General features: G+C 36.3%; 1 pseudogene across 2 annotated transcripts; it reads right to left on the bottom strand.

Annotated features, from left to right (window-relative positions):
- Positions 1-7,631: 7,631 nt before the first annotated feature.
- On the bottom strand, positions 7,632-11,763 carry LOC149169582 (pentatricopeptide repeat-containing protein At3g09650, chloroplastic pseudogene; annotated as a pseudogene). 2 transcript variants are annotated; one of them, XR_016259798.1, is made up of 2 exons: positions 9,135-11,763; positions 7,632-8,599 (listed from the first exon to the last, which is right to left on the bottom strand). The product of XR_016259798.1 is annotated as a pentatricopeptide repeat-containing protein At3g09650, chloroplastic pseudogene, transcript variant X1 (transcript). The 2 variants fall into 2 exon arrangements; XR_016259799.1 differs by having other exon boundaries at positions 7,632-7,963.
- Between the last annotated feature and the right edge of the window lie 1,026 nt (positions 11,764-12,789).

Below are 12,789 nucleotides of genomic sequence, written 5' to 3'. Positions count from 1 at the left end.
TTAGAATTGCACCATAACAGAGATTGCATTCACTTAAAAAAAAACAAAACAAAACAAAACAAAAAAAAACAAAAACAAAAACAAAAACAAAAACAAAAACAGAACAAAAACAAAAACAAACAAAAAAACAAAAACAACAACAACAACAACAACAAAGTTTTTAATCTTTAAACAGCAGCGATAATTACAAGTTAATATCATCATGGACAACTAATCCCTCTTGTCATCAAAGAGATTGCAATTTATAGAGCTTTGAAGAAATTAACAAACTCAAAATTCTATTGCTTGAGTTCTGGTCATGAGATCTCACTAAATCAATTTGAAAATAAAATCAAATATATTTTGAAGGATTTTAGGATAAAATATCAGCCCAAATCTTATTAGAATGATTTCCTTGCCATGAATTTACTAAGGAATAGCCCATGTCAATATTTTTGGTGATTGGGCATTGACTAACAAATTGGCACACTGTTTTCCCACGTAATAAGCAAAATAGGGCTCCACATAACCTGGAAAATCTCCCAAACGGTAACGAACATGGGGAAATAACTTACAAGGAACCTAATTGGGCTTGTTATGAAGAAAACCCATGTTTTTGTTTTTCAAAATTCATTTTCATTTTATAAAAAACGCATTTGAAGTTGGCTAGTAAAAATTATTGTGTATTTCCTTTGATCTAATGCTACAGGTCCACACATGTGAGTTGGGTGGAATTTGACCAACACAAATCCATATTGGAACCTTTAGAAATGACATCCATGTGCCAAGTTTCCTTCTAGAGTGGTGCTACTACATTAACCATGGAGATGTACAGAAATTGACTGAGATGTAGAAACTTGAACTGGCCAAACTTTCATTAGTAAAACCATACAAAATTCTTCTTAATTCATTAAAAATAAAAGAAATAATAATAATAAACCATGTAAACATGCATGAAAGAGTTTGGTGCATTTATGAAGAATTATGGTTAAGAATAATGACAATGGGTGAGTGGAATGATGCGAAAATAGATAGTCTGATCAACAAAATCATGACAAATTGGAGGCTCAACAATGTATAAGGATGATGGAAATATGCTCAAAAATTTCAGGTGTATCCAAAGTATCGTTTGAGTTATGCATCAAACAATTGTGCTACATGAGTGTCCTAGAATCGCTACAAGATTGTCCAGATTTGCTACAGGATTGTGATCGACTTAGAAAAAGGGTTTAGATCTTATGTTTTTCATAGAGGAACAAGAAGAGGGGTCGACCACACCTTCATCATCCATCCTCCACACCATTTTTCCTCTCTTCCACCCAAATATTCATCTTTGTCCATAAAAGAACTCCATTTTTACCACTATTTTCATTATTTTCACCACAACCAAAGCTTCTAATCCTTATCCATGAGTTTAACATAAATTATCAGAGTTTTTGGATGCATTGTATGAAGTTTATTGTGATCATAGAGGGGTCTATGTGACTGCTACAGGAAATAACCCAATCATGTAGTAGTATGCACAAACCCTCTAGGACCATAGTCAAAAGCACTTGGAAGCACCAAAATGAAGAATTGACCATCGTGAAGCATTGATAGATCATCTCCTTGATCTTGGGTAGCCACAAAACTTCTATAGGGTTAATACATGGTCATTGATCATCTCTAACAACAACAACAACTTGATCTACCATTAGCAAGACCTACAGTGACAACACTCAATCAAGCACATCTCAATAAAATGTGTACCAAATAAAAAATGAAAAAAATCTCCAACCATAACTGAAGCATGGAGCAACTAGTACAGGAAATGTCACCTCAAACAGTCAGCAGATCAACCACCATTTCTAAAGCAGCATGTAGATATCAAGGCAACCAGAGACAATCAGGTAGGCACAAGTATGCATTGTTCTTCACCTCTCCTCTTGAGCGTATTATGGTTAAAAAATTGTTGTCAATGCACAAGAGAGAAGGTTTTGTAGGTTGAAGGCGCTTAGAAGTCTCGACCACCCTTGAAAAATTAAGTGAAGTTAACTTCCTCCATCATACAACATGGGAAAAACATAAAAAAGGGAAGGGTGATAATTTCGAGGAGTGGGCCAATGCATTTAAGAAGTTACGAAGGTGGTATGTGGGGACCAAATCATACAATGTGTTGAACCCACCACCAAACCACAAAAGGAGTAAAGAGCGAGCTTGAGCCACATTTGTACCAAGAGTCTCATTCCAAGAATGGTAAGAGAGGCCCACTGCATCGTTAAGAGTTGAGATAGCCACCACTAATGGTCCCATAGATTTCCATAGAGAAGCTCCAAGGATGAACACTGTTTGCTATAGGATTTGGATTCAGTGCTACATGATACATAATAGGTGCTATAGGATTCTAACTAGCTCCTATAGGATTAGCCCAAGAGGTGGAAAATGGATCAATTTTGTGCAAATTTTCCTCCAAAACCCCAAAGCCATGAAGGAATCTCCAAGGGAGGGGTAAGTAGTAAATTTTCCTCACCTTCCATACACAAAAAGTTGGTAAATTGATCAAATAGAGGCATCCTGTAGAAAACGACTAAAATTTAATTTTTTCAAAACCTTGATTTTCCTTAGGCAAGAATATGCTAGTAGAAGGGTAAAATTGTTTTTAATTTTGCATATAATATCCCTACCTCTTATCAACAAAAGAACATCATTCCTCTCATCTCAACTCTGAAACCCTCGACTTCCCAGAAATTGATAATTAATAGAGAATTCATTGAAATGTTTTTGAAGAAGTACAATAGGGAACATGGACAATGAGGCTTTCATGGAAACCCAAGCTCAAGATTTACTAGAGCATGGAGAGACCAAAAAAAATATTTTTATAAAAGAAGATGGAGAGGAAGGAGAAGAAAAAAAAGAAAAAGAAATTGAAGGGAAGGAAGAGGAAAAACCAAAGATAGAAGTAGAAGCCTTTGGAGGAACATCTAGGCCTCAAAAGAGGAGGAGACAAGAATAACAAACAAGACATTCAGAAGAAAACACTAAACAAGAATTGGTTGCCACCTTGTCATCCTAAGTACACCAGTCAAGATCAAAGGAAGGTAGCCAAAAAAAGGTCCTCTATATTTCAAAAGAAGGTGAAGCACTAGAGTCAAGCAAGGGAAGCATCAACCTCCCTCAACAACCCCTCAGTAATTGAGGAATCAACCATTTACCAAAAGGAAAAATGAGAGGGAAATAAGAAGCAAATTGAAGGAGTAACCTCCCTCCAAGCCAAGGGGAAGTAGCCCCAAGCCTCATAGAGAATTCTAGACACTAGGGGAGTCAAGACTAACAAGCCACAAGAGGATTTTTCCCTTCTACAAGAAGGCAGATAAGTGCTACATGATCAGAACAATTTGGTACATGATTGAGACAATATGTTATGGGATGCTTTGTGTTTCTACATGATTGCATTTGAGGGTGTTTTGAGGGTTCTAGAGTAGACCAAATGTTGGAAAAATGTATTAGGAGGTTGGGAAAGGATGTGGAAGACCTTGCCAAACCTAGCCCATCTTGCACAAGAGGAAAAAGACAAACTAATGGTCTCCAAAAAAACAGTGATTTTTCTGTGTGCAAACAATTTTGGAAAAATGAGTGAAAATGGAATGAAGGTGTTAAGAGAGAAGGTGTGAATGTAAAGGAGATGATGCCACTTTGCCTTACAAACCAACATAGTTCACTTGCAAAGAGGAAAGTTATGTTTTTGTGCTTGAAAGACTGTTAAACAAATGCATGAAAAGAACAACTATATTTTTGTGTTTGTCCTTGCAGAACCTACAACCACGCTTCTTAAGAGAAAGGACTGAGAAATGTACAAGAGAGAGGCCACCAGGGCCATGAATGAGGTATAGTTAAGTGACTAAATTGCTTGGAGAATGAGCAACACTTTCAGTAGGGGGTATGATGGACCTCTAAATTAAAACAAATTAAGGCCCATCTAAGCATCCTTTAGCACACTAAACCTATTTTTTTCATTTGATGACATGTTTTGAGCTATAATGTGTTCATTAGGAAGGTTTCGAGATAATTGCATATTATGTGCATACTATTACTTATTTTTGTAGAATATTGTGAGAATATTGGACAAATTCTGAAGATTTGGAAGATGAGACAATCTTGAGACTTGCTTCCTGCTATAGGATGGACCAATAAATGAGTAAATATCATAAAATCATTGACAAATTCTAGAGCTCTAATGATTGAGAAAATCTAGGAATGTGCTCCCTAACATTTAATGAAGATTCATACTTTTGGGAACCAGGTCCACTTTTCAAGGGATTTTGGAGGGGAAAACTGCCTCTTTTTGAAGATGCTTCCCCATCAATTTGTATAAGTATCAATTTGAATTTGCATCTAGGGGCATGTATTTCTTATTCTTGTTGTGGAGAAAACTTGTTATTTAGCAGCGCTATTTTCATTTCTAGTAGGGATGTACCTGGATTGACTCTATTAATGAAGTTTGGTGTCATTTTTAGCTTCTAAAGCTTGGTTTCCTTAATAGGACTCTGAATATCCTTAGACTTGTCCATCCCAGGAGCCTCAGAGCTCTGTCGTACAATTTTTTAAATATCTTTTTTGAATGTTTTTCATTCACATCTCCTATTCTTGTTTTTCATATTTCTGCATTTAGTATTTATGGTTCATTTGTTATAAGTTATATTGATTAAATGATTGAAATGAGTTGTTTTGCACGCTATTTATAAACTCACAAGCATGATGCATCTTTAGAACAACTTTGCAAATTCGTCTCTAAGATTTAGCTACTTGGATTGGTTTACTAGTTCAGAATTTGGAATTTCTGGAAGTATCTTATAGGAAAATAGTAGTAATTTTCTGCTAAATTTTAGCACGGGTTAGTGAGCTCATTTCGAGTTTATTCCACATGGATTGAAGTTTAAAAAAATTCAACTTAATAACAAATTTTACCCCACAACATTTGCACTTCATTAGCTTAGGTATTTGGGTACTTAGATCAGCTTACTAGTTCATTGCTCTGAAATTTCTAGTTTTAGTAGTAATTTTATGTTATTTTTAGCACATGTTAACAAGGGTATTTTTGAGTGCTTCCACTTGGATTGGAGTCCTAAAACATCCTTATTAATAACAAAATTCACCCCATCTCATTTGCATTTGATTTGTTTGGTCATTCAGTGAGATAACTCAGAGGACAAACTCGCTAGCATATAACAACTTGTACCAGTTTGTTTTCAAGTTCTTATTCACTCTAAATTCATGGTAGAAGTGTATTTATATCCTGTGAATGCTTTGAGCCCACTTTGGTTGAGATGATACTTGGTCAGGTCGTCGTTTAGCTCTTACATTGCTTGCTTCTTGAATGTTGATTTATGCAATTAGTCTAGATTTCCTTTTTGCAATTTACTTTAAGCAAAGTGTGCTTTCCTTCTTGCAAGAATAATCTAGGACTTTCCTTTCCTGCAAAATAGAATAGATTTCCTTTAATGTCATTTCCTTTCCAGTAAGATAGATTAGATTTGTTTGATTTTCATTGTGCTTTACATTTTTGCAAATAGAATTTTTTTTTTTGTCATTTACTAGACTGGCAAAAGTAGAATAGGTTTGCTTGTTGTTGGCAACTTACCTAGATCTTTGCTTATTTGAAGTTGTTTCATTGTCTTTTTTCACTTGCATCAAAGGGAGTCAAACTAGGAAGAGGAAGGTGTCCGTTGCACATATAGTGTCGACCCCTCTTAGGTTTGTACAAACCCTAGGTTGATAATTTAAGTTGGTAGCCTTGGGAGTTGCAATATTCTTGTTGCAATATTGAGGCTCATCACACTTGATACCATGGTGGTCAACAAGATAGGTCAACTTGAAAGGGGCACAACTTCAACATACAAGCTTCCATTGAGTTGATTTTCATGTCATTGGAAAGGTTTTGATATGTAGAATATGGTTAAGGGTTGCAAGTTATGCTCACAAAGTTTTGACCACCTCAAAATGCCTCTTAAAGGTGCCAAACTTCAATTTTCCAAATTGAAACTTGTCATTAGAATGGGTCCTGCAAGCCAATTCCTCCAACTTTTCCACCCAAAGGTTACCAAGATAGATGACAAATTATATAATGATCCATTTCACATCAATCACCAAAACAAATTATGATTTTATATTCTCCATTTCATTTTTATTGATTCAAGATGATATTATGGGAGTTTTCAACTTCTAGGGCTCACTATGGGGTTCAAGGGGGTGGCCCATTTTGCACATTTTCCACTAATTTCCCATGGTATTAGTGATCAATCCCACTCTACAAAAAATATTCTAATGGAGATGGCAATATTCAATTGCTAGAAAAAAATCTCATTTTGCTGTCCATCCCTTTCTTTTGTTTTTCAAAATGAGTCAAAAGAGTCAACAAATCATATTTTATTGGCAACTAGCTTAGAAGGTGCACAATGCATCCTAGCTTAGTGTGTAACTGTTCTTTGAATAGGTTTGAGGCCCAATTTGATGCCTTTGAAGGTTTGGCCAATTGAACTAGCTAGTTCCAATTCTAGTTTGGTTGGTTTTTAAAACATTCTGGTTTGCTTGGTTTTTAAAATATTGGGTACAAGACATATAGATTACATTCATTTTCAAGTATTCAAGGGAAACCTAACCATGGTTATTATTTTTTTTTTAAGGAAAAGCTCGAAAGGAAACTTGGAACACCTCATTTCATTTCGCAAATGCTACTTCCATCAGCATTTATTATAGCACCTAGCTAGGTAATTACAAGCACACAACATAGGTAATCAAGCTAGAGATTGACCCTTGAACTCCTGCATAGAACCCATGCAAAACACTCAACCATTTAAGCTAGCCCACCAAGTCACTGATGGTTGTTATTTTCTATATAAAATTATTCTATATATACTTTCATCAGCCATGGAAATTTCAACGTTATTGAACATGCATAGCATTTGAATTTGTGAATTGACATTTGAGTGGAAGTTTAAAGTTTTATCATCATCTTTGTCAAATTGCTCCTAATGGTGGAGATCATAAAAATCTTGAATTATGACTCATTGATCAATTCTCATAGATGAGTTAACTTTGTGTTTAGAAAGCCGAATTTAGCTCCCGTAGAGGGCCACCCACAGGATTAATCCTTTTAAAGAGGTCAAGTAGGGGTCCTGGACCCATAGTAAAGTCGTATAGAAGCACAACTGCATTACTAATGACATGAAAGTGAACCGGAATTTAAGAAAAATTGAAGTTTACTGGACACCATGAAATTTACGGTGAATAGATTTAGTTTTTTACGACCTTGAGGCACTTTAAAACCTATTAAAAAAAAAGACTATTTAGCCCATCACAGAGAGTAGATAATCATACACAGTGACCAGTTCCAAACTTTGCGATAGTTTAATTTAATCGTACCACAAACAAATAAATTAAAATGCTTATATTTGGTGGCATAGTAAGAGGTCACAAATTTAACTGTAGAAGGGAGTACAATATATACATAAACTTGTGCATATGACAGCCAATTTAAGCTAATATAATCCTAACCAAAAATAGGATTTGAAATTCAGACAATACAGTACAATGCCACCAAAACAGAACTTCAAATACTCTGCAGAAACTAAGGCAATACAGTCAATGTCACCGAAAGAGAATTTCAAATACTCTCCTGAAAATAAACTAAGGAATAAAATAATTACATAAATAAAAATGTTTTAAAATATATTTTGAACATTGGTGAGGATGGAATTGTAGCCTTCCATCAGGGTTTCATTCCTGTAGTGGTTTGCCTCGTGTAAAAGGCTAAGAGGTCTATCTTATGCGGTCCATAAAGGGGTGTTTATGGAAGGATTTCCAAAAAAAGGCCAGGATAATTCAAATGACAGCAGTAACTTCAAAATATCCTGGACTTGGCTGATATGGATTCTCTATAAATTCCTTCACTTGATCCATTAAAATGACTGCAATAACTTCAAGATACACTGGGCTTGGCTGGGATCCTCTGCAATTCCATCAGTTGACCAAGTAGTAAAGTCAGGCATTTATTACCATATTCAATTAGCAGGTCTTCCTAAGCTTACAGACCACCTTTCTTCAACTTTTGCAAAACTGTTATAATGTAAAATTCTCAACCCAATGCGTCAGTTAAACAGTAAACAAATCCTCCTCAAAAACAGTGTCACATAATGATGTTTTTCTTTAATTTTTGTTTATACTCGTGCACATTATTGCATGAACTTCAGCAAAATGCAGAAACTCCAAGTTCCCATTGAGAAGGCCTTTCATGATTCATATAGAAAATAATTTCTGCCCCTTATACCAGTCCCAGAACAGTCTACACTGCTTCACCATCCTTTATAACCCTATAATGAACTATTATAATCCAATCCCCAGCAGAATCATAATTGTGTTTGACATCATTGTAATCAGCTTCCCTAAGGATAAAAAATAAAGCCTTATTCATCTTGTTAACACTTGAATGCCAGTAGGTCCTGTAATTGGTTGCAGTGAAGCCCAATTTAACGAATCTAAAAAAACTGAAGCATCTTTACTTCTCTTGGAAGTCTTCCAGGCAATTATCAGAATGTCCTGGTCCACTAACAGTGTGCACTAAATGGACCTGATTATCAGCTACATCCTGCCATAAATAACACAGCAAGGTATTTATGTCATTCTGCCCATTGTTTGTTAGAGTTAATTAAAGCAATACTTGTACCTATGGTTTGGAATCTGGATCATATAATTCACAAAAACATTGAATGGAAACAAGAAAAAGAAGACACTAGCCTTTGGAAGACAGCCATGGGCATTATCTGAGATTTCCTTCTATTGTAGAAGAAATTTTCCATTCTATGAAACTTGGTGTAATGTTAGATGAATTTAGAATATTTCAATAATAAAAGTTTTTAAAAGTCGATATTAAGAAATACTGTAATTATTGAGGTCAATTAGGTTTATTTCAGGTGAATGGGAAGAATCCCACTCAGATTGAATTTCCCGGTTGAATTCTTGCAAGTGACATGATGAAATTTAATGTACTGACTTCAAACCTTGTGATTAATAAAAACTAAATCGTTATGGTTAAAATTACACATGAATTCCTGTATGCAGATATTCCTATATACAAGGTCCATTGGTTTAAAGGAGATGCAGTTGTGGAACTGAAACATTACCTGTTTTATTTCCTCTACTTTACTGGATCATATCGGAAAAAGCGTGCTATAATTTGTGCCTTCAATGAAATATATCTGTTGATGACACATCATATAGTTTGTGGAGCCATTATTCTTGTCCATTGTAAAACTCTGGCTGCCATTCACTTTCATAATAGTTGTTTGGAAGACCTAGCCAAAACTTGAAAGCTTCCGCTGCTCTTTTTTTCTGAACTCGGTGAGCTTGCCGAGCTGGAGATGCGTGTCTGCTGGTGTAAATCCTTGAGTGCAGCTCAACAAACATGCGCTTATATTTGGTTTTCTTAGGTGGAATTTTCAACTGCTCCATGCAAGCTATTATCTCTAAAGCTCTCCTGAAAAAGGCTGCTCTGACACAAATGTCAACAAGTGAATCAAGGAGAACCTCGTCAGGCTCAAGTGGCTCAACACCGTCCTCTCCATTTTTCGCCATTGTCCTTTCTTGAATCTCTTTCCACAGGATTAATGCCTCACCCGGCTTTCGAGCTTTTGCATAACCATTCACTAGACTTCCATATGTGGCTACAGTGGGATGCAATTTCTGCTCTTTCATCTGTACGAAAATATTTTTGGCATCGTCCATCAAACCTGCTCTACTGTAACTTTCTATCAACATGTTCCAAGCGACTATATCTACTCTCACCCTAGGGTCTTTCTGCATTTCCTCGAACACTTTTTCTGCATGCCTTGTCTGACTGTTCATTGCAAAGGCCTTCATCAATGTGGTATAACTGATAACTGATGGAGGAATTGCAGCCTCCCTCATCTCATTGAAATATGTAAGAGCTCCTACATTGTCATCAACGCCAATGCAACCATTTATCAGCGTATTATACGAGACAACATCAGGAGCAATCCCTGCCTCCTTCATGTCCTGCACCAAAGCTTCGGCTTTATGCATCTGACCTAATCGGCAGTAGCCATTCAACAGAACGTTATAAGTGATGAGATTTGCAGGAACTTTGTTGGCGGCCATTTCCTGAAGGACTTTGCGCGCTTCATCCATCAAACCCATTCGAACAAAAGCTGAAATTGCAGTTGTATAGGTCACTTCATCTGGGTGGCTCTGGGAGTCATCCTCAATCTGCATTGCCCTCAGCATCTGCAACACATCATCCAATCTTCCTTTTTGCATATACCCTTTCATTAAAATAGTGTATATCTGTGAATTGGGTTTGTAACTCCTTGGCAATAACAAGTTTGCAGTAGAAACAGACGGCTTTTTTATTTGGTCCTGAGAGGACTTATTCTGCTGTGAAAGGCTGGCTTTAGTGTGTTGGTTCTGACTGAAAGTTTCCTCAGAATCAATAAGCACTTCATCAGAAGGCCCAACTTCTGCATTGATTCCCCTTAAGACAGCACAGATATCTCTCCTGCCCTTTCTCATAGCCTGAACTATCCTCTCAGCCATCTCCAAATCATCAAGGTCCACATGGGCTGCCACCAAGGAATTAAAAGTAGTAATGCAGGGTTCTATATGCTGTTCCAACATTTTCTCTACAACACCCACCAACAAGTCCTTTCTCTCTATTCTTGTATACAGCTTGATCATGATATTATAAGTAAGAACATCAGGCCTTACTCCATAAAAATCCATTTGTTTAATCAGGTCCTCTGCTTTCTCCATGTGACCAGCTATGGCACAAGCATTGAGGATGGCATTAAAAGCACCTGTATCAGGCCTCATATGTGCTACACCATCATCACCATCCAATTCCCCTGCCTCCTTAACTCTTTCACAAATAGACTCAAACAAATCAAACGTTGAATTCAGTTCATGTGGGCACTTACCTAATCGGCTTAGCACTGCACTCCAAGCTTTGACATGGGGGAAGAGATCCAGTTTCAGCATCAATCGGATGATGGCTGCTCCATAACGAGGTACTCCAGTTTTAGCAGCAGCCATCGCTAACAGTCCCAGTGAACGGCAATCTAGGAGGTGGACTTTCTTCTCTTCCTGAAGGCGCTTAACAATTGACTGAGCTCGAGAAATGCTAGAGGGCGTTGCATGGTAGGACAATTGAGCAACCAAACGACTGAGGCATTCACCACTGGGCAGCTCTTTCAGTTGTCCCATAATTTTCCAGGCATCCTCTGTCCTCCTTTCTTTCAGAGCTATCAACATATCCTCCTTTTCCTCCTCCTCCTCATTGTCCAATGCAGGGGGTGAATCTATGGAACTGTCTGCAACTGCTACATTTCTCTGGCAGTTTACATGTAGAACAATCAATGATTTGGGATTATGAATTTTCCACCATGCGCACGTAAATCTGGGCGTGGGCTTCTTCACAGACTCAGTAAACAACAGACATCGGTATCTACCATGGAGCGAAGAACATGAGGACGCCGAGATATGTAAACAAGAAGTTTCCATAGGACCCTACGCACACGGACACAGAACAACCATTTTCCCATCTTATCTATTCAGAGGTGGAATACTATCCTTCCATTGGATGAGATTGTGCGACGCATGATATCAATACTTCTCTGTCCACAAACCCACCAAATGGGGTGACTTTTTCATTGAAAAATTCAGATACAAAAGTTAAACTCTCATAACAATTCTGCCGATGGAAAGGGTCTCGACCATACACCACCGATCGAATTTAGGTTGTGTAGGGAATTAAACTTATAACACAGAAATCATATCATTTTCAATGGTGATTTGGTGTGCACAAGCATGTTGTTACTAATGTTTCAAACAAACTTCAACTCTAAAATGTCTAATAATGTCAAGTATAATCTATCATTAATTGTAATATACTAGAGTAGTTTGAAGACTCATTTGATGCATACGTGATCGAAAATAACTATTTAATTTTTTATTATTTTATATATAAATGAAAAGCCTAAGTAAAATGATATAGAGTTATGGTTATTTATGAAAAAGAAAATAAATATTTCATATTTAATAATTTATTAATATTTTAACCTAATTTAATTTTAAAGATGTATAATATTTTAGTTCATTATTATTTTATAAAAAATTTGTTTATAAATATATGAATAATATTATCATTTTGTATAAAATTTATTTACGAATATATTAATGTTTCTAATATGATATAACTTATGAGGACTTAGGTCCAATTAATAAAGGTGAACAATTATGCTAATCTCTTTATACTAACTTTATGGGTATAATCAAAACAATTATGCTAATTTCCTTATACCAATTTTTACTGCTATAAGTGATTTCATGAGTGTAATGGAGCATCACCCTCAGGAGCAGTAATATTTGGATGTAACTTAGGTACCATAGATACTTCCCACTATAGTCACCTAGCTAGATTCCATAAAGAATGACTTCTAATGCACCACCTTACAATTGAATGATCAGGGGGATATTCGTGGGTTGAGACCACACAGATGGGTAGGGAAACTAAGCTTGAAGCCTCTATAATGAATTGTTCAAAGTGAATTGTGCCCTCATGATATCCATGTACACATAATAATTCAATGAGCACTAGAAACAAATGGGGATGTGATATCTCTCTATGTGTTTCCAATGCAACCTTGTGCTTGAATATTGTATTAGAGGAGCTTCTCGACAATCGATCTACATGACAGTTTTTTTTGTCAGTCTCTAGTGATCTCTGGTTTTGGTTTTGATGGCATTGTAGATTTTAATCTCCAA

The sequence above is a fragment of the Pinus tabuliformis genome, chromosome 4_2 (assembly GCF_031772625.1).
Source record: "Pinus tabuliformis cultivar Carrire ecotype Pingquan chromosome 4_2, CPIR1, whole genome shotgun sequence".
NCBI lineage: Eukaryota > Viridiplantae > Streptophyta > Pinopsida > Pinales > Pinaceae > Pinus > Pinus tabuliformis.
This window is presented reverse-complemented; position numbering and strand designations above follow the sequence as displayed.